The following is a 22,337-nucleotide window of genomic DNA, read 5'->3' as shown; positions in this document are numbered from 1 at the left end:
TTTTTTTTCACAACAGCTGCGTTTCAGTAAGATATATTTCCCCCAGTATGGATAAGGGCCTTGAAGAACAGTTGGTTTGTCCTCGAGCTTAAATATTCAGGAGTGTGTGTGTGCGTGTGTGCGTGTGTGTGTGTGTGTGTGTGAGTGCTGTGGTGGGGGGGGCTCTTGCTGCACGTGGTAACAGCAGTGGCGTAACAAAACATGAGGGGGGCCCCCTGCAAAGTACATGCAGGGGGCCCCCAACTCTGAGGAACCATCCAGTGCCGGAGGGGTCCTCTGAAGCATGGTGGTTCCCCCGCACCACGAGTGCTGCAAGGGCTTTTGTTATGCCACTGACAGATCTGGGGAATCAAACCCACTTGCGTCAAAAACAATATCTGTCTATCGCAAAGAGGTCCAGAGTTCAGCCCATGCAAAAGGGCACTGCAATCTTGCATCAACCATGCAAGAGAAGCTGCATCAACAATGCGTTGTAACTCCGGTCACCCTCCTGGGATGAAAGTGGCTGCCATGGGGACGCTCTAATCTCAGCCTTGTTCTGGGACCTCCAACCCAGATCACATGTGATAAATGGAATTTTGACAGAGACTTGAGCCCACAATAGTTCCCCTTGCCAGGTGATTCTTTTGATGGTTTTTTGACACGATCATCATACAGGTGGAAGCTCATTGATCCACACTGGGTTTCTTCAATCAGTAGCTCTTTTTACAGTCCTTCTAGTAGGGGATAAATGAGCCTGGTGAACGAATGATTGAAAATCTATGGGATTATTGCTAAATTTGTCTCCTCTGGTCCTGGTCACTACCTTCACTCTGCAGCTGGGAGCATGAATATGACTGATGAGGTACAAGATGCTCCCTCGCATGATGTCATCTGCCTGCTACGGCATCCACTACAGTCTGGTGGCTGAAGACCCTCTACCTTCACATCAATCCTGTGACGCATGTACATGCTGCCTGCACCCTGAAGGTGTTGCATGAAATAGTGAGAACTTACCTTCATCCCGTCAGCACTATGATACCGAAAGGAACTCAGCTTGTTTACCCATCTTCTATCAGAGACCCCTTAGCACTCACTGATGGAGGACAAGTCAATAAGTGTATCCTTGATCCTATAAAGGTTTTACTTATGAATTATGAGAATTTTGGTTCTCACTTCACCTAGTGTGCCATTGCCTCTTTCTGAACTTTTGTTCTGGCGATCAGGCGCCATCTGAGGCCGGGTATTGGCTTCTCACTGGAGACAATGTGTGCTTAACAGCTTGCCCTTGAACTCCAGAAACACCCCTTTGCCATCTGTTTACATGGAATTGGGCAAAGGAAATGTCAGTATCCATCTGGAATCATTGTTTGGGGATGAAAGGTTTGAATGCAAAAGTAGGGAAAACAAAACTCTTCAATCATTTATTCTGAAATTCATATTTTGTATTGGGAAACGAAAAAGTTATAAACAATATAAAGACACATAATTTGAAAATTACAATTTCTAACCATACAAATATTTTTTTAAATACATACACAAAACAATCTTTGAGACAACAAACTTCATCCATTGGTCAGTTCACCTCTCATTTGCATTTGCTTCCTCCTAACACAACATATAGCATGGGGAGCTAGGTCAGCATTTTATCCGATCAATTGTGTCTAAAAGGAAATGTGCTTAAGTGTTGGGACTGCTGGTCCAAAATGTAACTTCATCAGTGCTCTTTTCTTTCCATTCTGTATTTTTATCATTCTTGTGTATTTAAAGTATGATTTCAAGTTGCAGTAGTTCAAAGCGAATCATACTTTTTTTAAGCCATTAAGAATACTATTTTCCTGTGATTGCTTTAAAACCAAAAAGGGTTTCTGATATATTTTAAGTAAACCTGCCTGCTATGTTTTATATGAAAATTATTTTCATTTTTAAAATGTAACATTTTAATACAGCACATGGCCTCCACAGTTAAACAGCAGCCTTTCTTCAATGCATACTGCAAAAGGGGGGGAAACAAGCATTGACTATGTCGGTAGGCGGGGCTTTAAAAGAATGTTGTATGGTATGTGAAACATTATAACTAAATAACATGGGAGTGGATATGTATTTGTGTGGAAACAAAGAAGTGTAGAATAATACTGGTGTAGGTGGACAGGTCAGGTGACAGTTGCACAGTCATGCCGGGCCTAAACATCTATGTAGGCAAATGACTGTCATCCTCCCATCTGTGCTGCTGCCCGAGAAAAGCACCATATATTTTCTAGTCCTCCAACAGACTTTAATAGCATTGCCACGTCATATGTGTGCCTCTGAATGTCCAATCTCAGGTAGCTGGACACATGAACAAAATGATTACAGCAGTGTGGAGGGCAAGCATATTTTTTGTGGCAGTACACAAATTCTGCCCTATCAATACATACACTCTTGGCTCCCAAAATCTGAGCGGAATCCAAGTCCCTCTCTATGATGCTCACATAATTGTCTGGCAACAGCTGCTCTGTCAAGCTTGACCAAATAAACATTCCCACATCATGCCATACAAGACCTATTGGCTTCTCCAATGTTTTTTAAACAAAGCACCTTACACTGGTCACTAATATAGGAGTGCAAGGTTAATGAGCTTCATTTTTAAAGGACCTGACTATAGGTAGGTAGGGTGGCCACTGTGGCCACCATCATCTCTAATTGTCCCATAGTCTTCCGAAGAAATCTTTTTCTTGTAAAATGTGGGACAACGTCTGTAGCTCCAATCACCACGCCGCTCGTCGCTACACATCATGCTCCTAGACACCCTTGCAAAGCAACCTATCAAGTAATTTTCTTTCATTTATGATGGTTTCACAGTACCCATATTATAATCATAAATTTATGGATGTATGACGTTACAACGCATGCTTTTACCACGCATGCCTTTACAACGCGGTTTTTACAACGCATGCCTTTACAACGCATAGTGCTTTGGGGCGCTGGATAGTGAATAGTTAAATTTACTATTCCAACTCCAGTCCCCGTGGATTGTAGGGTAGGTGTTGGACAGTACATGAAACCTATTCCCTATCCTAGAGCGCCCCCCAGCACAATGCGTTGTAATGGTTTGCATTGTAAAAGTTGCGTTGTAAAAGCACTGCTTGGTAAAAGTTGCGTTGTAAAGGATGTTCCCCTAAATTTACCAATATGAAAAGTAGAATACTGTTGGAATTAAGTGGGACGGACTCTAATCTTCTAACAGTGCCCTGCAGTCTGGTAGCACATTGCTTCATTGGACAACCTGATGATTACACTGTGTATAGTGTGAAGCCTTAAGAAAGCCCCAGACTCACCAGTGGTGGGGGCAAAATGTGTCTGCTGGCATCTTAATGTTATTCAAATATGGCTTCTTATAATCTGTACAAAGCAGAATATTAATTACTGAATAACCAACTAATACATCACTCGTTACTCATTTTAAGGAGCACTTTATTTGAAAAACATTAAACAACGTAAGTTGATTGCATGTTTTGACTAAACATTGTTCAAATTTCAGATACTAATTAAAAAGTATGGGCACTATGGGTCCCTAACTTTTACTGTGACCCTATTTAAAGTGTATGCTATGGGCCCGATGTAGTTGGCCCATTACAGGTCGGTAAACCGGAAATTTGGTAAATTTCAGGCTCACCGACCGGTATTGAGCCATTTCAGATGTAGGGGATGATTCAGTAAATACCAAATCGGTATTTACTGATTCTGTATTTACGGAATCATTATTTACCAATTCGGTATTTACCGAATCGGTAAATGGCATGTAGGAAGCACTTTTAAGAGTGCTTATGTGCTCTAAGGATTTGTTATTTACCACCAACTATTAGTTGGTGGTAAATACCGAGTACCTTTGAAAATGCAAATCTGTGCATTTTCAACAGTGCCATGTGGCAGACATACATGCCCTCAGGGCATGTATGTGTGCCACATGTGCACACATGCACTATTCAGGGGTGCAACAGGGTGTCAATGTGACACCCTGCCACCCTTGAATGTTTCCCTATTTTACCGAATCGGTATTTACCGATTCGGTAATTCACATTCATTCCTTTGGCCCTCCAGGCCTATAGGAATGAATGGGAATTACAAGATTCGGTAAATACCGATTTGGTAAATACTGAATTGTACTGATTCGGTAATCCTTACCAAGTTTATTTGTACATAGCATTTACAGAATCTAAAATACCGAATCGGTAAAATTCTGTATTTTAGAATCGGTAAGTTTGGATTACCTACATCTGGCCCTATATCCTGTACAGAGAGGGTACAAACCTAAACATCATACCAAATCAGTAAGTAATCTGAAAGCTATGGGTATTACTGATATTTGCGAAATTTTTAAAACTTTTGGCCAGCTCCGGTCCGCTCCTATCCGGAAAGTTTCATGGGGAATTGTCAAGCGGGGGCCGAGAAAAAATGGGGGTCCCAAAACGTTTTCCCCATGCAATTTCCCATAGGACCTTTAGCCGCAGTTACAGCCGGAACTGCTGAAAGGAATTACACCAAATTTGGCAAAGAGGTAGTCCTTAGTTCAGACTTGTGCCTTTTGCTTAAATGGTGTAAATCTGTTCAGTAGTTCCTGAGAAAGTAACAGTTAAAGTCATTTATATATCTACTAGCTTACCCGTCGCGCGTTGCTGCGATCTACGAAATTTAAGGAAACTTGTTATGATAACATACAATTTACATTGTGTAATTTTTATTGAAACTTATTCATTTTAATATGGAACACATTTTAAAGTGTTGTTTTAATTCTGTTTATTTATTCGAGTGCTTATGGAAACACGGTCTTTTTTGTTTTTCCGTCTGGTGCGTACACAAATAAATCAGAAGGTTATCCGACGCGTGAGCTGGCCACATACAGTTATCCATGTGAGAAGCACAGATTCACCAAATCTAGTCCACACACCTGTAGCGATTGTCCTTGTGCTTTGTTGATGGTCATTGCAAAAGAGAGTCGCACCGGAAACTGTAAACATTCAGAATTGCGAAGATCATGAGTGCCCTGGGGGGGGGCCGGTGGGCCGATAGTTAACACTTTTTTTTTTTGCCAGAAACCTTCGCGGGAGTGTACTCAGCAACTTTTAATAAAAAAATGTTTTTGCCAGAAACCCTTGCGGGAGTGTACTCAACAACTTCCCAAAGTTTCATGGCGATCGGATGAATGGTGTAGTAATGCATAAAGGACAAACAGACAGACATACATTCGTTTTTATATATATAGATGGGCGTGAGGGATATGCGGAGGGATCACACTAATATACTAGATCATTCTTTAACCAGAGTAGTTAGTTCTGAAAAAAACTTTTTTTTTCTTTTTGTTGTTTTGTATTTTTTCGTTTTTTTTAATGATTTTGTATTTATATGTATATATATATATATATATATTTTAAAACAGGGGAAAAAATGTGAACTGGGAAAAGAGAAATAAAAACTGGGAGAAGAGGAAAAAAGAAAACTAACAATAGTGGTGGTCAATGGCTCGACACACCCGATTCACCGACTGCTCCCCATATGCAATGAGCCGTCCGCATTTTATTCATGTAATGCGGACTTTCTCTAATTAGGGACGGATGCGATGATGAGCTTGCTGGTGTTGCTCCACTAGTACTAGCAACTGCCGATGGATCAGGAGGAGTCTCCCTTAATTTTCTTGATTCCTCCCTTGCATAGTTCATCAGATGGTTTGTTTGCAAGTGCTTCTGCATACTTGCAGTACAGCATGAGTATTTTTTGGTGGGGTCTCCCCTCAAAAGCACTGCCTTGCACATGCAGCAAGTCACTTTCGTTGCATTCACCTTCTTCAACCATGGAGGAAATGTGAACAATTTCCCGACAATGCTTGTATATGTTTCCTTAGGGGGAGGTTCTGGAAGAAATTCCTGTTCAGATGAATTCTCTGAATCAGAGGAAGGTGGTGGATTTGCAGCCATAGTTCAAGCAGGTCAATGTGTTCTCCAATAATGAAGGAACAGCAGATCTTTTCAGCAGCTTTTTCCCTAAGAAAAGTTCTAAGAAGAGTGATTGAAATGGGTGGGGTCCTTCAATAGTTTGAATAAGAAGTCTAAAGATCCAATCAAATCTCTTTTTTTGAGGTCACATGGGGTGCGCGTAGGATGCACGCACTCAGCACGCACCCTCTCGCACTGTGCTCGCACCCAGTGCAACTTCGCGAAATTGCATTAAAAAGTGATGTACTTTTTAAAAAAGTTAAAGAATACTATTTTTATAATAACCTCAGATATTGTCTCGTATTAATATTTATATTAAATATATATATGTTTTTTAACATTAAAAAAGTTGCGCACCTTCCGCGTCATTTGAGATGTCATCAGTGATGTCATCAGTGATGTCACTGACCATGTCATGAATGATGTAATATGTGACATCATCAGCAGTGGATTGCGGGCGCGCGAGTTTAGTACAACTAACTATAACGGGGGAATTTCAATGGTTTTATACCAGTGAAATGTCTAGCTAACTATAACACCCCTAAAACCTATGCTTATTTCAGTGATTTTCCAAGGTTTCTTAAATGCTAATTCCTAACTATAACATGTCTGAAACCTATGGTTTTTTCAGTGAAAAAAAATATATATATATATATTCACTGAAAAAACCATAGGCTTCACACCAGTTATAGTTAGCTGGAAAGTTTACTGACATAAAACCATTGAAATTCCAACGTTATAGTTACTTGGACTCACCATAACAAGCCATAACAGTGCAATGCACTGCTGATGACGTCACATATTACATCACTCATGACATCGTCAGTGACATCACTCATGACATCACTGATGACACCAGCCAGTGAATGTGTGTCTTTCTGAAAAATGAATATGTTTGATATTTGTATTTGTAAAGGTTGATGGAAGAATAAATGGCTAAATAAGTGTGTAAATGTTTTTTTTAATTTAAAAAATGATTGGTTAACTGCCTTATTAAGTGTATCTTATTGAATACATATATTAGCGAGTAACTTTTAAATATTGAAATATATGTATCAGTGTTTCACTTTGTGTATAAGTAGCTGCATGGGTTGGTGACTGACTCACTGTTTGTATGTGTTTTGAAGACAGCATATGTGCAGGACTGTATGGGTGGATGAGTGTGTATATGTGTGTGTTAGTGAGTGAATTACTGTCTCACTATTGTCTTTTTTAGTAACGACATATATTTTAATCTAGTGTATGTGAGTTTTGATGTATATGAGTGAGTATATGTTAGAGTAAGAGATTGTAAGAGTTCCTGTTTAAATAAGTATGTGTTTCTATAAGTGATTGTTTAAGAGAGTAAGTATGTGTAAGTTTCCTTAGAAGTAAGGAGGTAGTGTGTGTATAGTTTTATATGCAAATAAATGGATGTTCAATAATTTATTTGCATGTGTGAGTATGTGTGTGAGTAACTTTTGGATTACTGTCGGTGTATAACAGGATGTATAGATGTATCACTACATATGATGAGTGAGTATATGTATGAGTGACTATATAGAACTGTTGGTGAATGAGTGGATGTGTATATAGATGGTGCAATTACTGAATTGGTTGTTGTAACTGGTATGGGTATCTCCATTTTTTTGAATATGTTAGTTTCTATTTTTGAATATGTGTTTCAAGGGTTACATTACACTGAAAGGAGGTCTGTCACTCTGTCACAAGGATGGTGTCATAAGTGATGTCATGAGTGATGTCACTGACGATGTAATGAGTGATGTAATATGTGACGTCATCAGCAGTGCATTGCAGGCGCACTTGTTATAGTGAGTCCAACTAACTATAACGTTGGAATTTCAATGGTTTTATGTCAGTAAACTTTCCAGCTAACTATAACTGGTGTAAAACCTATGGTTTTTTCAGTGAATTTAATAGGTTTTTTAAATGCTAATTCTTAACTATAACTGGTGTGAAACCTATGGTTTTTTCAGTGAATTTCATAGGTTTTTTAAATTCTAATTTAGCATTAGCGCATCGGGTCATGTGACCTGAAAATAACACTTTTCATTGGTTCACAACACTTTTGGTTTCCAAATGATGAAAGCCCGGCTCATGTGACTTGAAAATAACACTTTTCATTGGTCCAGAACAGTTTTTTTTCTCCAAATGATGAAAGCCCCCACCTTTTTTCCTTATTCTGACTTTGTCCTTTGACTGAGCAAGACCTGTTTTGAGATCTGTCTCTAATCTTTTCTAATTTTAAATGGCTACAGTAGCAGCAGCAGCTGGAGCATCTGCCCCACCACCACCACCACCACCATCAAAAAGACCACCAGAAGATCACATTGGTGGTCAAGAAGAAGAGGAGGAGGATGATGAAGAGGAGTGACTGACAAGGCATTTCCTGCCTGAAGTTAATCAGCCCTACAAACCCAAAGAGCACTTCATATGGCAGTTCTACAAAATCCCAAGGGGTTTAAAAAAAGTCAACGCTGCGAAGGTAACTTGTCTGATTTGTGATGCAGAGCTGTCCAGGGGGAACCCTATCAATAAATATTCCTTCGGGAATCATACCATGATTGGGCACGTGATCCGTTGGCACCCAATCAACTATTCTGCTGCAGAGGTAAGGGACCTCTGCAGTAAGCTACCCCCATCAACATCAAGACCCTCAACATCGAAAGAACCAACTCCATCGGGTTCAGAGGCAACAGAGACAATGCCTATCATACAACCAAAATCTAACGATTTTAAAATCATGTGCAAATATTGTGGAAAGTTAATTTGCTATGGTGAGCAAAGTATAAAACGTATCATCTGTGCTGGGAATAACCATAAGTGCCCGAAAACCCCCTAATTTTTTCTGGTTATTTTTTTGCTCCAGTTGATCCATTTACTATTCCCTGTTTTTGTTTCTCCCCATGAAAAATACAAAAAAATAAAACTGTTCAGAAAACCCCAAAAAAGTCAAAAATGTTCAAAAAAACAATAAAAAAATATAAAATAACAAAAAGAAGAAAAAAAACTGTTCTTTTTAGAACTAGCTCCAATTTTTTTAAAAAGACTACATTTTTTAAAAACTCTGTCATTCTTTTTTCCCCATGGTACGCTCCCCGGTACGCTCCCCGGTGCGCGTACCGGGCGCACCCCCGCGCAAATCGAAAAAAATAAAAAAAAAAATGTGCCCCTCGGGGCCCTTTTATGGCCCCCACATCAATCCTAGGGGGTCAGGGGGGTCTACCCTGCCCCCTTTTTGGTCATTTCCCCCTTTGTTTTGGCCACCTCTTGTGTCTCGATCCTACAGAGACACAAGATGGCGGCCGCTCCAGACTGTTTGGAATGTTTACAGACACCCGAGAGCCAATAAGCTTTCCGCGCGCAAACTCGCCTAGCGCGCTGATACGCTCCCCGGTGCGCGTACTGGGGCGCGGCCATAGATATATATATATTTTTTAACCTAAATTACTCAAAATCCACTGGAGCACATATCTTGAGACATAGCAAAGGCACATCGGGCTACCGGTCCCTACAATTTTGCCAAGTTTGGTGGAAATCCATTCAGCCGTTCGGGCTAAAAGTGAGGTCGACCGCCCTGTGGAAATTAACATGGGGAAACACGTTTTGGGACCCCCCTTTTATCTCGGCCCCCGCTTGACGAATCCCCCCCTCAAACTTTCAAGGAAGGACCGGAGCTCCGCGAGGCAAATTTGAGGAAATTTTCAGGCATATTCGTCAACCGGCGCCAAAGTTATTCACAATAGAATTTTGAGATTTTGCATTGAAAAAAATCATAACTATAACTACCTACTGGCGACCGCCAGTAGGTAATATATATATATATATATATATATATTCAACACAATTTGTCCTGTCGCAGAGGGAGCGCTTAGCTGGTTGGTGCTGGAGTCGAAGCCAGGACAGGGCTTCGTGTTAGTATTTCACACGAAAAAATTATTTCCAGCACTCCGTTAGTTTTGAATTTTAGGGTTTATTGCAGTGCTCAAGTACAAGCCTACGCGTTTCGAACCTGATGGTTCCTTCTCACGGCGGCATAAACAGTTGTCCTACTTCACTTTCAGTATTTAAGTGATTGTAGTTACTTGGTGCATTATGGGATATGTAGTTTTTTAACTTACATTTCAAATATAGTAAATTATACATTTGTTCATAAAATTCAAACAAAAGCATCTTGAATTTTACCAAGCATCCTCAACCAAGCAAAGAACCGGCACAACAAGAGGCCCAACCCACAGATGAAACAAGTGGGGAACTGATTATAGGTGAAATTCCATGTCTACGCACTGCATATGAACTGACTCATGACATCACATCATCCCAAATCACGGACACGCAAATACTAATTGAAATGGACACCACAACTAATAAAAGAAGATCGACCGGACTTAAGAACAAATCTAAATTCTGTCCAATCATGAACCCAGGCAACAAGATAGATACATTCTATGAATTGGTATTGGATGATTTGGATAAAATGAAATCGATCTCATCAAAAGGAAAAGAAAACCTCAGCAAACAAGAACGGCAAGCTATAACAACTTTAAAAAATAACCCAACCATAGAAATCAAACCAGCCGACAAAGGCGGAAACATAGTGATAATGAACAAAACAGATTACATCGAAGAAGCTATGCGCCAGCTGAAGGATTCCAAAAACTATGAATGTCTATCCAAGGATCCAACACTGACCTACAAAATAGAACTGGGAACTAAACTGAATGAATGGAAGGACAACTGACTTATTTCAGAGGAGGAAAGAAAATTTCTGATGGTGGAACATCCAATCACCCCCACAATATATTTCCTCCCCAAAGTTCATAAGACCTTAGAAAAACCTCCCGGAAGACCCATAATTTCCAGTTGTGGCAGCTTGTATGAACACGTGTCAATTTTTGTTGATTATTTTTTGGCCCCCATAGTTCCGACTTTGAGCTCGTACATCAGAGACACGGGGGATTTCATGCGTATTTTGATGAACACTGAATGGCAGTCCAATTACCTACTAGTGACAATAGACGTCGTCTCGCTATATACGTCAATAGAGCACGAGACAGGCGTGAAAGCGATACAGTACTTCTTGCAGCAGTGCCCAATAAAAGAACGAGAACACTCCAAAATGCTGATCGAAATGATCAGACTTTGCCTCTACAACAATGTATTCCTTTTCAATAAAAAGGTATACAGGCAGAAGTGTGGTACAGCCATGGGAGTTTCCTTCTCTCCAAGCTATGCGAATCTCATGATGGGGTGGTGGGAGAGGAGCGTGGCTTGGAGAGAGGAAAACGACCATTATATGGCACAGGTAGCATTATGGCTACGCTTCATCGACGACCTTTTCCTACTATGGAAGGGAACTAGGTCAGAATTCCAAGATTTCTTCGAAGAATTAAATAATAATACTGTAGGCCTGCGGTTCACACATACTATCAGTAACAAGGAAGTTGTGTTCCTGGATACAAAGGTATATGTTAACAACAATCAAATCCAGACAACAACTCACAGGAAGGAATTAGCAACAAACAGTCTATTGCACGGACGCAGCTTCCACCCTCGAAAATTGAAAGAAAGCATTCCATATGGAGAACTGTTAAGAATGCGAAGAAATTGTTCGGAGGAAACAGAAAAAGAAAAAAACTTCAGAGAAACTACAGCAAGATTTTCACAACGAGGATACAAATATCAAGATATCAAAAAAGGTGAAGAAAAAGCCAGAAAGAAAACCAGAGCTGAAACCCTACTACCCACGAAAAAATCTACCAAACAGGTTAGAGACAAAGATGACGAACTGCCAAGGATGATTGTCACATACAGTAAAGAAAGCTATAGGATACAGACAATCTTGAGAAAATATTGGCATTTAATTCAAAAAGACCCAGATATAGGCAAAAATATTGGAGAAAGACCTCTAGTAACTTATAGGAGAGCACTGAACCTTTCCGATCATTTGGTGCACAGCCATTTTGAAAACACCAAAAAAACCAATAACTGGCTATCAGACAAAAACAAAGGATTTGTAAGATGTAAAAACTGTAAAGCTTGCAAAATAGGAAAAAATGTCAAGACTGTAACAGACCCAGCGGGCAAAGTATTCACAATAAGGGAAAACATAACCTGTGAAACTAGCTTTGTGATATACATGCTGAAATGTTATTGTGGAAAGAGATATGTAGGTAGTACTACATGCCTGCTAAAGAAGCGCATCCTGGAGCACATTCGTGCGATACAAAATGGGGACTCAACATATGCAATGGCCAAACACATAGCAAGCCACGCCAACAAATCATGGCTAGATGTGCAATTTTTTGGTCTTGCAACCATCCCACAACATGAACGTGGAGGAAACAGAAAACAAAAACTACGCAGAATGGAATCCAAACTAATTATGAGGTTCAGGACCAAGATCCCGACAGGCCTGAACGGGGATGAGGAGCTTCATTTCCACCTGTAAAAATAAATATTTCTTGACACTTCCTACATACTGCAAATGATTATGTATCATTATAAATAGTGTCACTGTTAGAGATATGCAATTAATTGACAGACCTCAGAATTGCATAACACAGCAATCATTAACTTAATGTTATAATTCTGTTTTTGGCTGACAATTGATGTTTTTTGATCATGGCGACCTTATAGTGGCAGTGGCAAGGGCACTCAGCCCGAGTAACGAAATAACTCTGCACACATGATATTATAAAAAATATGTCAATTCTTGTAAATAGGAACATGCGTTGTTCACAAAATGTGCAGATCTGAACACTGCCTGGTTGCCAAAAAGTGCAAATTTTGGGACCTTAATTACATCTAAGGCACTCAGCCTTAAAAGAGACATTCAAGATGCTTTTGTTTGAATTTTATTAACAAATGTATAATTTACTATATTTGAAATGTAAGTTAAAAAACTACATATCCCATAATGCACCAAGTAACTACAATCACTTAAATACTGAAAGTGAAGTAGGACAACTGCTTATGCCGCCGTGAGAAGGAACCATCAGGTTCGAAACGCGTAGGCTTGTACTTGAGCACTGCAATAAACCCTAAAATTCAAAACTAACGGAGTGCTGGAAATAATTTTTTCGTGTGAAATATATATATATATATATATATATATATATATATATATATCACCAGTCTGTCCCGGTCAGTCACAAGGCTGTCTCGCGGGCTGTCCAACAAGTTTGGGCTTCCGGGTAACCCTCATTATTTTAATGACATCAAACAATGAGTTTTAGCATTACGCCTTGCTGGTTGGCTGACTACAACCTGTGTAGAAAGTAGTGGCCACCATTTTAAGTGATGGGACATAGTCTACAGGGCTGAAACTAAATATGAAAACTAGTATAAGGTGTCACGGTAAAGAAACCCTGGCCCCATGGCTGCAATATAGGGAGTTTCAGAGGCCACATATGTGTAAAATATGTTGCGATATTGGAAATTCGCTGTGAAGTTCAAAGCGGCTCTCCATGTAATGTTGTGACAAATTTACAACTATCTCTGAAGAAGAAATGTATTCACACAGCTCAGAGACTCATGCACCTACCAACAGACCCACTCAGAAACTTTCGTACCCACTCAAAGACCCACTCAGTGACTCACGCATTCACTCACAGACCCACTCAGAGACTCATGCACTCCCTCACAGACCTACTGTGAGACTGCCATACACACTCATAGACCCACTCAGAAACTCATGCACCCTCTTACAGACCCACTCAGAACATCATGCATCCACTCATAGACCTACTCAGAGACTCATACATCTGCTCACAGACACACTCAGAGATTCACACACCTGCTTACAGATAGACTCAGAGACTCACATACCTACTAAAAGACACTCATGCATCCACTCACAGACCCAAAGACTCACACACCACTGAAAGGCCCACTCAGAAACTCATGCACCTACACACAGACCCACTAAGATACTCATACACCCACTCAAAGACCACCACAGACAGTAACATATCCACTGCCACATCCACTCTGAGATCATGCACCCACCACGGACCCAGTAAGACACTCATGCATCTATTCACAGACCCACTCAGTCAGTATTGGTCTCATTGTCATGATGAACTCAAATGTATGTTGAGAAACCTAGGTCCACCTACTTGGTTTCTGACTCTCAGCTGTGCTGAGTACGCATGAAATGACCTGCTTGAATTTTTGAGGGAAGTAAACTCAAACATTAATAACATCAATGTAAAGACAGAAGGAAAACTTTGCTCATTGGATCTTGTTTGTAGATCATTTAAACACATGTTTAAAGCCATGTTTTCTTTCATTTGCAACAAAACAAATCCAACTCTTGATGAAGTAATTGATTTCTTTTGGCCTAAAAAGTACCAAGCTACCGGTGTCCCTCATATTCACATGATGTGATGGACAAAGGATGCAATGGCATTTGGAACAGACAGTGATGAGTCTGTACTCTCTTCCATTGAACAGTCTGTGTTTTAGAGGCAACTTATGTGTGAAATATATTGCAAAACAGTTTATTTTTCCTCTGTGTGACTTGCCTGTGTGAATTCGCCATGATGATCAGTTCCCACTCACAGACCCACTCAGACATTCACACACCCACTCACAGTCCCAATTAGTCAGTATTGTTTATGTAATCTTAGAAAACTCAAATGCATGTTTAGAAACCCTGGTGCACCTACTTCGTTTCTGACACTCAGTTTTGCTAAGTACGAATGGGATGACCTGTGAAGTGAACTCAAACTTAAGAACATCAATGTGAAGTCGGCAGGAGAATTTTTCTTAATGGGTACAGCTAATATCTGTAAATATTTCAACCACAGGTTTCAAGCCATTCTGTCTATCATCTGCAACAAAACAAATCATCCTCTTGGCAAAGTAACTGATTTATTTTGGTTTAAAGTGTGCCAAGCAAGAGATGCTTGATAAGGGATGCACCAAAATTTGGACCAGACAGTGATGAGTCCGTACTATTGTTCATAGAACTGTATATGACTTGTGCCATCCCAAAAGACAGTAGTGAAATAGGCCTTAGTCAAGTTATGTGCTTTCAAACCCATAGATGTGGGAAGCTCTGCTGTCAAAAATACTGATGCAAGGAAAAACTTTACACAAGATGTCAATTTGGAGTCCTGCGATTTGTCATTTCCAAGGAAGAGTGAACAGTTTTTGTCTGCTGTCAGACTTACTCTGACATGGAAATCACCAAAAAAACATACAACCTGAGAAGAACAGAGGCCTCTAAGTATATTAATGATTATAACCCTGACATTCTCAAAATGTGGAATGCAAATATTGAAATGCAATTTGTTGCAGACAACTCCATCGCTGTTGTTTGGTATGTTACTTCATATATTACCAAATCTGAGAAAAAAAAGTCGAAGGAGATGAGGGAGGAGATGTCTGCAGAAAAGACTCTAACCAAAATATTGTACAGCTTCAGCTTGAAAATGTTTTCCAATAGAGAGATGGGGTTCTATGAGTGCTGTGACCAATTGAGCTTGGCCAGTTGTTTTTTATCTAAGTCAAGGAGAATTGCTTGGGTAAGTTTAGGCCTAGCAAGTACGCAAAATAGAGTGCTAAAGTTTTTCCCAGAAATTCCGTAGCTAATAGAGTTTGATCTGGAAAGTACAGAATTGTGAAATCAAACATGATGGATACATACTTTCCAAGGAGTTCACATCTATAAAACATGTGCCTTTATGAAGTAATTTAACATTACAGATACAGAAACAAAGTCACCTAAAACAAGGGAAATATGCAGTACTTGGATGTGATGGTTGTTTGGTGGGACACACCAAAAAAATCTAATTAACCATAGAAAACTTAGCTGCCAAACTCTAGACAGAAGAGAGTTTTTCTATTTAGCACTTCTAAAACTCTTCAGGCCTTGGTGTTCTGAAACAGAATTATTTTGAGAGTATGAGGTAGGGGTAGCTGTGCCTTGCACAAGTGTATCGTACTGCAAACATGTGGTTAATTTGGCTTAAGCTTTGTTTTTATTTGGGACTTCTCTATTAATGTTTTAGTATTGGAATAATATTAGTGGAAGCAGGTGGGCACATTTGTGTAGCCCTTTTGCTCCCGGCACACTTTGTTTTTTTTCTGGTGAGTGGTGCAGTTTTGCATGGGTCAGGTGCTGCACAGCAGGGCTGATTGGTGGGTGAAGGGGGGTGAAGCTACTTAATGGGGCTGGAACGGATGAGCACAGCGGACACGCTGATTGCGCACCTAAGGCAAGCCCGCTGCACCTGTCCGCACCCAAAGGGGACGAGCGGCCAGGCCCCATGGTCAGAATCTGATCTACTCAATAGAGGAGTTGGGGGAGCTGAGAAAAAAGGGCATCACACCAAAGTTGTCTTCAGAGGTAAGGGAGCGGAAAAGGGCAGATGGCTTATTAACCGGTAAAGGGGAGGTCGAGCCACTACAGGAGGATTGCTCGAGAGCAAAGGGCGGGAGGCCTGATAAACTAAATTCAACAAGGGTGCATGTTGACCCAGGAAAATGATTAAGCACTACGGTGCTCAGTACACATTCCCTTTAGAAACACAACCTGGAAATCTTCTTGCTATTGGAAGAGGAAGTACCAGATTTGCTAGCCATAACTGAAACCTGGTTAGAGGCCGGCTCTGAGCTCAATGTAGTTGCAGCTTTGCCCAAGGGGGTGCTTTATCCTGGCACATAATCGGCATGGAGGTAAGAGAGAAGGAGGGGCAGGGGTTTTCAGCTGGAAACACCTTGCCTCAGAGGTTGCCGTAGCAGCAAGTCTGGATGGGAAGGAGGGCCGGAGGGTGAAATTAGTTCTAAAGACCACCTGTGTGGTGATGGTGGTAGTCTACCGCTCACCTCGTAAAGCCACTCTTTTCAATTATCTGTATACTGAATTAATAAGTGATTTGTGCTCCAGGTACTAGCAGATAGTAGTGATGGGAGACTTCAACTTCTGGTTGGATGAGGTACCAAGAGAGCCCCACGTGAGTGGATTCGGCAAATGATGGCCATGCTAGGGCTACAATAACTAGTGGAGTCTCTGACTCATGATAAAGGTTATACATTAGATTTATTATGGTCCACCCATCCACAGGTTAGGATAACAAAGATCGAACCTTGTAGCTAGTTAGATCATTATCAGATTAGATTTATAATCCCTTTGCCCAGTAAGTCAGTGCATCAACCACTAGAGTGGTGGATGGTGCGTTACTGGACAAAAAATAAATGAAAGCCAATTTGGGTAGGCATTAATGGAGGTAATACATCTGTTGAGTAACACTGAAGATATCGGACAGGATAGTGAGAGGTTTCTAGGTGGGATGCAGGAGGCCATAGATAAGGTGGGTCCCGCTCGGATGGAAAGAGTAATCCAGAAAGGCTAGTGGGCCCCCTGGTATATGCCAGTGCTAAGGGAAGCAAAAGCTGCGCCAATACAAAAGGAAATGGCGGAAGTGATATGATCCGGAGGCCTTGAGGGAGTATAAAGTGATGCTGGGCAAATATAAAGGAGTGATCATAGCGACTAAAGTAGAGTTTTGTGAGTTAAGGAGAACAGAAGCAAGTAACATTCAAAGGGAGAATTTCAAAGTGCTGAGGGAGCTAAGGCAAACCAATGAACAGAAGGTAATCCTAGATCCAGAGGATTGTAATAAGATGCAGGACTTCTTCATAAAGAAAGTTAATGATATTCTAACTGAATTACGTAACACCCATCTTTGTCCCTGTCCACTGATGGAGGAGGTGCCTTGCTTCCAGGGTGAGAAGCTCTCAGAAATCCCACCAGTGGACCTGAAGGCCTTAGTCAATAGCAGCAGCTAACTCTGGTACGCCAGAAGATACATTCCCTTCCAAGGTGTTCAGAATGGCCTCTCCTGTACCCTTGGAGATGGGGTCATCAACAGGAAGGCACATAGCTAGGCCCTGTGACCAACCCCCACCAGGCACGTCTGAAGGACCTGCACAGAGTGAGATTGGCTGCCTAATAAAGGGAGGCTACCTAGAGGGCCTGGCCAGAGGCCAGGCCCTGTGGCCAACCACCCACTGCACAAGTCCAAAGTATGTGTGCAGTGTGGGGTTAACTGCATTCAGGGGGGCCAGACCCTCTGGCCAACCCATGCCATGCATGACTGAAGGCACTGCACACCATGGAGTTGGCTGACTGTGAGGGGTTTGTCTACAGGACCTGGCCACCGGCCAGGCCTTGTGGTCAACCAACACCACACGTTTCCACAGTCCGTGCAGAGAATGAGTTTGGCTGCATGCGGGGTGTTGGCCTACCCGAATACCTGTGTGCAGTGGGGGGTTAGATTTACATTCGGTAATAAAATACTACTTCACAATTAAGAAACCCAAGAAATTCCCTGAAAAAACTAAAGGTTTAAGTAGCATTATTGTTAGGTGAAATGTTCAGTAACAAAGAAATGTTCAAAAAAATAAAATAAATCATCAGTTATAGTTATCTCACGTAACTATAACTCATTCCTTAAAGTAACTATAACTTGCGCCCATGCCATATACTGCTAATTACCCCTCATATTACATCACTAATTACATCTTTTATGACATCATTGATAATATCACTGCAACATTTGCAATGCAATTGTTGAGAGAACTGTGCATGGTGCACATTTTTCTCATCATTGTTCTGTAAGAAAATAGTTTGAATTTTATAATTGCAATCTGTTTTTTTGGGCAACTTTGTATTGTAATTGCAACTGACATGACAACGTATTGGCAAAGCCAAGAGGTCTTGGTTTTACACGGCTGAGCTATTGGGTTTTCCAGTGCTTTCAAGGTACATGTAAAATGAGTCACATTGGTGTGCAGGGTTAGTTCTAGTTATAGGTATAGTCTTTAAAACGGGGAACACTTGAGAGGTCTGGAGCTAAGGCTAAATGCAGTGTGAGGGTGTGGGGCTTAACACTGTAGACCGTACATACTCATCGATTCCTTGGCCTCTCTCTAGTGCGCACATAGAGACAGTCACATATGTACCATTTGTAATTACCAATTCTAATTATTTACAAAATCTTTGATGTTGCTCATTTATGTAAAGAAGCATTCCCAAAGCCAATAGATCAGGCTTGCTCTAGGCATATTTGCTGTCATGTAATATGTCTGGATGTATTAGCAAGGTTGTCCTTGTAGCTCCAATGGTTCTTGGTGCCACCGTGCCCCTCTAGAAATGGAGCTGCAGTATTTGTTTATTTTCAAAGTTGATTCATACGTCGAGATGGTCATTTGCTCCCTGGCAAAGCACAAAAGGTAGAACATGGGTAACAGACAGCAACGCGGAGCGAAATCCCAGAGGATTTGGGTGGGAGGAAGTGCCAGGAAAGTGCGGGAAGCAACGTGGAGGGATGGGTGGAAGCAACACAAGGACAGGGATGAGGGGAAGTAGCACAGATGACACGGGCAAGGAGGCAAACTAACTTGGACATGCAGCTGCTTAGAGTTTGGACAGGAAAGGTAAACATGTGAGAGAGCAATGTGGTATGCGGGGGAAACGCACCATCGAGAGGGGAAGAGAATCACTTTAAGGAGCCATCTAGAAAATACATGTACTCTCATAAAGGCCTTAGAGAAAAGGAAAAACGTACACCATGAAAAATACGCAGTGGAAGGGTACAAGTAATGTGCCCATGCTCTAGGGAAGGGACAAACACAAAAAGAGGAGAGAAAGCCCACACTAGCTAATTAATAAGAAGCAAGACACTTAAGCCATCCAATGGGTATGAATGGCCGGGCTTTAAGCCCACTGTAAGCTAACAGTACATCTCACATCACAACACAGAGTGCATGCGCAGCCTAGTAGGCAAACCCCAAAAATAAAATGTTGCTGAGAAATGCAAAGGGAGATGTATTTCCAAACACGATTTTACACCCAGAAAGAGGTGCAGAGGTGTTGCACTAACCTGAAGGCAGAAGGCTATTAGTTCCAACAGCAGTAGCATGACATTAAAAAAGTAGTGCTATGTCATGCAGTAGTTTCAAATAAACATTTCTCGAACTATTGACTAGATAGATAGCAGAGTAGAATGTCTACCGGCCGAGCAAAGTATGTGACGACCGCAAATTGGCAGTCTAAACTTCGGGACATCCACTAGTATGGACACAGTCCAGATCTGATATTTATCTGCCTTACTAGAGGGCTTAGCAATCAAATGCAAAAAAGCATCCTGCTGTCGGCTTATTTCTACAGGGAGTTCCATTCTATTAAAGAACACCACCAGAATATATTTGTCCTAATATATACTTCATTTCAGCGATGGATCACAGAAAAGCAATCATCTTTGATGCGCAAGTGTCCTGCTGTCCTTTTCTCGTCCGTTCCCTTGTAAAATAGGTGGCTGTACCCCAGTGTGTTGCTTTTGTGCATAATTTAGGGCTGTTTGAAGACTGCTGTTTCCGCAAGAGGATGCCTTTGGAACACTCAAACTAAACGAATTCCCAGTCATAATTTCGGAAATGAAAGATGTGTATCTTAATAAAATTATAGAGCAATAGATGTGTAATACACTACGACTCAGATGATTTTACGGTAATAATTTAAATTGGTTTTATTAAAATAAGAAGGACGATAACAATCAAGCCTCTCTCTGCAAATTGTGGAGTCTTGATTAACTATTAACTTCAATAGAAATGTTCTACACAAATACCATTGGGAATAAATGAGACAGGCATAGGCCAAACATGTTTCAAACTCTATTTTGGCACAGTTATGAAAAACCACGCAAATGACAACAATGAAATACACGATACTATGAAAGTAAGACCAAAATACAAAGTATAACAATTAGAAAAACATCTAAAAATGAATTCTATTTTTTTCTATTGAGACAGTCAACATATTTCAACTACGAGGATAACCCGAAAGCGGCTGTAAGGAAAATTTGAGTATCTTCTGCTATTAGACAGTTACAAAGTAATTGCGCTTCCTATTCACTTGCCTTCCCCTTGGCTAACATTTAAATCTCTTGGAGCGTTGACTTGACGATCTATCATTATGCCCTTGGACTTATAAATTTACCTGAGGGAATACATTGAGAATTGGATGTGTTTCTCAGAGCAGATGGATGGAAAGAGTAATCCAGAAAGGCTAGTGGGCCCCCTGGTATATGCCAGTGCTAAGGGAAGCAAAAGCTGCGCCAATACAAAAGGAAATGGCGGAAGTGATATGATCCGGAGGTCTTGAGGGAGTATACAGTGATGCTGGGCAAATATAAAGGAGTGATCATAGCGACTAAAGTAGAGTTTTGTGAGTTAAGGAGAACAGAAGCAAGTAACATTCAAAGGGAGAATTTCAAAGTGCTGACGGAGCTAAGGCAAACCAATGAACAGAAGGTAATCCTAGATCCAGAGGATTGTAATAAGATGCAGGACTTCTTCATAAAGAAAGTTAGTGATATTCTAACTGAAGTACGTAACACCCATCTTTGTCCCTGTCCACTGATGGAGGAGGTGCCTTGCTTCCAGGGTGAGAAGCTCTCAGAAATCCCACCAGTGGACCTGAAGGCCTTAGTCAATAGCAGCAGCTAACTCTGGTACGCCAGAAGATACATTCCCTTCCAAGGTGTTCAGAATGGCCCTCCTGTACCCTTGGAGATGGGGTCATCAACAGGAAGGCACATAGCTAGGCCCTGTGACCAACCCCCACCAGGCACGTCTGAAGGACCTGCACAGAGTGAGATTGGCTGCCTAATAAAGGGAGGCTACCTAGAGGGCCTGGCCAGAGGCCAAGCCCTGTGGCCAACCACCCACTGCACAAGTCCAAAGTCTGTGTGCAGTGTGGGGTTAACTGCATTCAGGGGTGGCCAGACCCTCTGGCCAACCCATGCCATGCATGACTGAAGGCCCTGCACACCATGGAGTTGGCTGACTGTGAGGGGTTTGTCTACAGGACCTGGCCACCGGCCAGGCCTTGTGGTCAACCAACACCACACGTTTCCACAGTCCGTGCAGAGAATGAGTTTGGCTGCATGCGGGGTGTTGGCCTACCCGAATGCCTGTGCGCAGTGGGGGGTTAGATTTACATTCGGTAATAAAATACTACTTCACAATTAAGAAACCCAAGAAATTCCCTGAAAAAACTAAAGGTTTAAGTAGCATTATTGTTAGGTGAAATGTTCAGTAACAAAGAAATGTTCAAAAAAATAAAATAAATCATCAGTTATAGTTATCTCACGTAACTATAACTCATTCCTTAAAGTAACTATAACTTGCGCCCATGCCATATACTGCTAATTACCCCTCATATTACATCACTAATTACATCTTTTATGACATCATTGATAATATCACTGCAACATTTGCAATGCAATTGTTGAGAGAACTGGGCATGGTGCACATTTTTCTCATCATTGTTCTGTAAGAAAATAGTTTGAATTTTATAATTGCAATCTCTGTTTT

General features: G+C 41.1%; 1 pseudogene; it reads right to left on the bottom strand.

The window, feature by feature from the left end:
- Window positions 1-1,002, bottom strand: part of LOC147751231 (uncharacterized) — a 97,194-nt pseudogene extending 96,192 nt beyond the window's left edge.
- Window positions 1,003-22,337: the final 21,335 nt, after the last annotated feature.

This window comes from Lissotriton vulgaris, chromosome 1_1, assembly GCF_964263255.1.
Source record: "Lissotriton vulgaris chromosome 1_1, aLisVul1.2, whole genome shotgun sequence".
In the NCBI taxonomy this organism is placed as follows: domain Eukaryota; kingdom Metazoa; phylum Chordata; class Amphibia; order Caudata; family Salamandridae; genus Lissotriton; species Lissotriton vulgaris.
The sequence above is the reverse complement of the archived record's forward strand: the minus strand, read 5'-3'. Positions and strand labels throughout refer to the sequence as shown.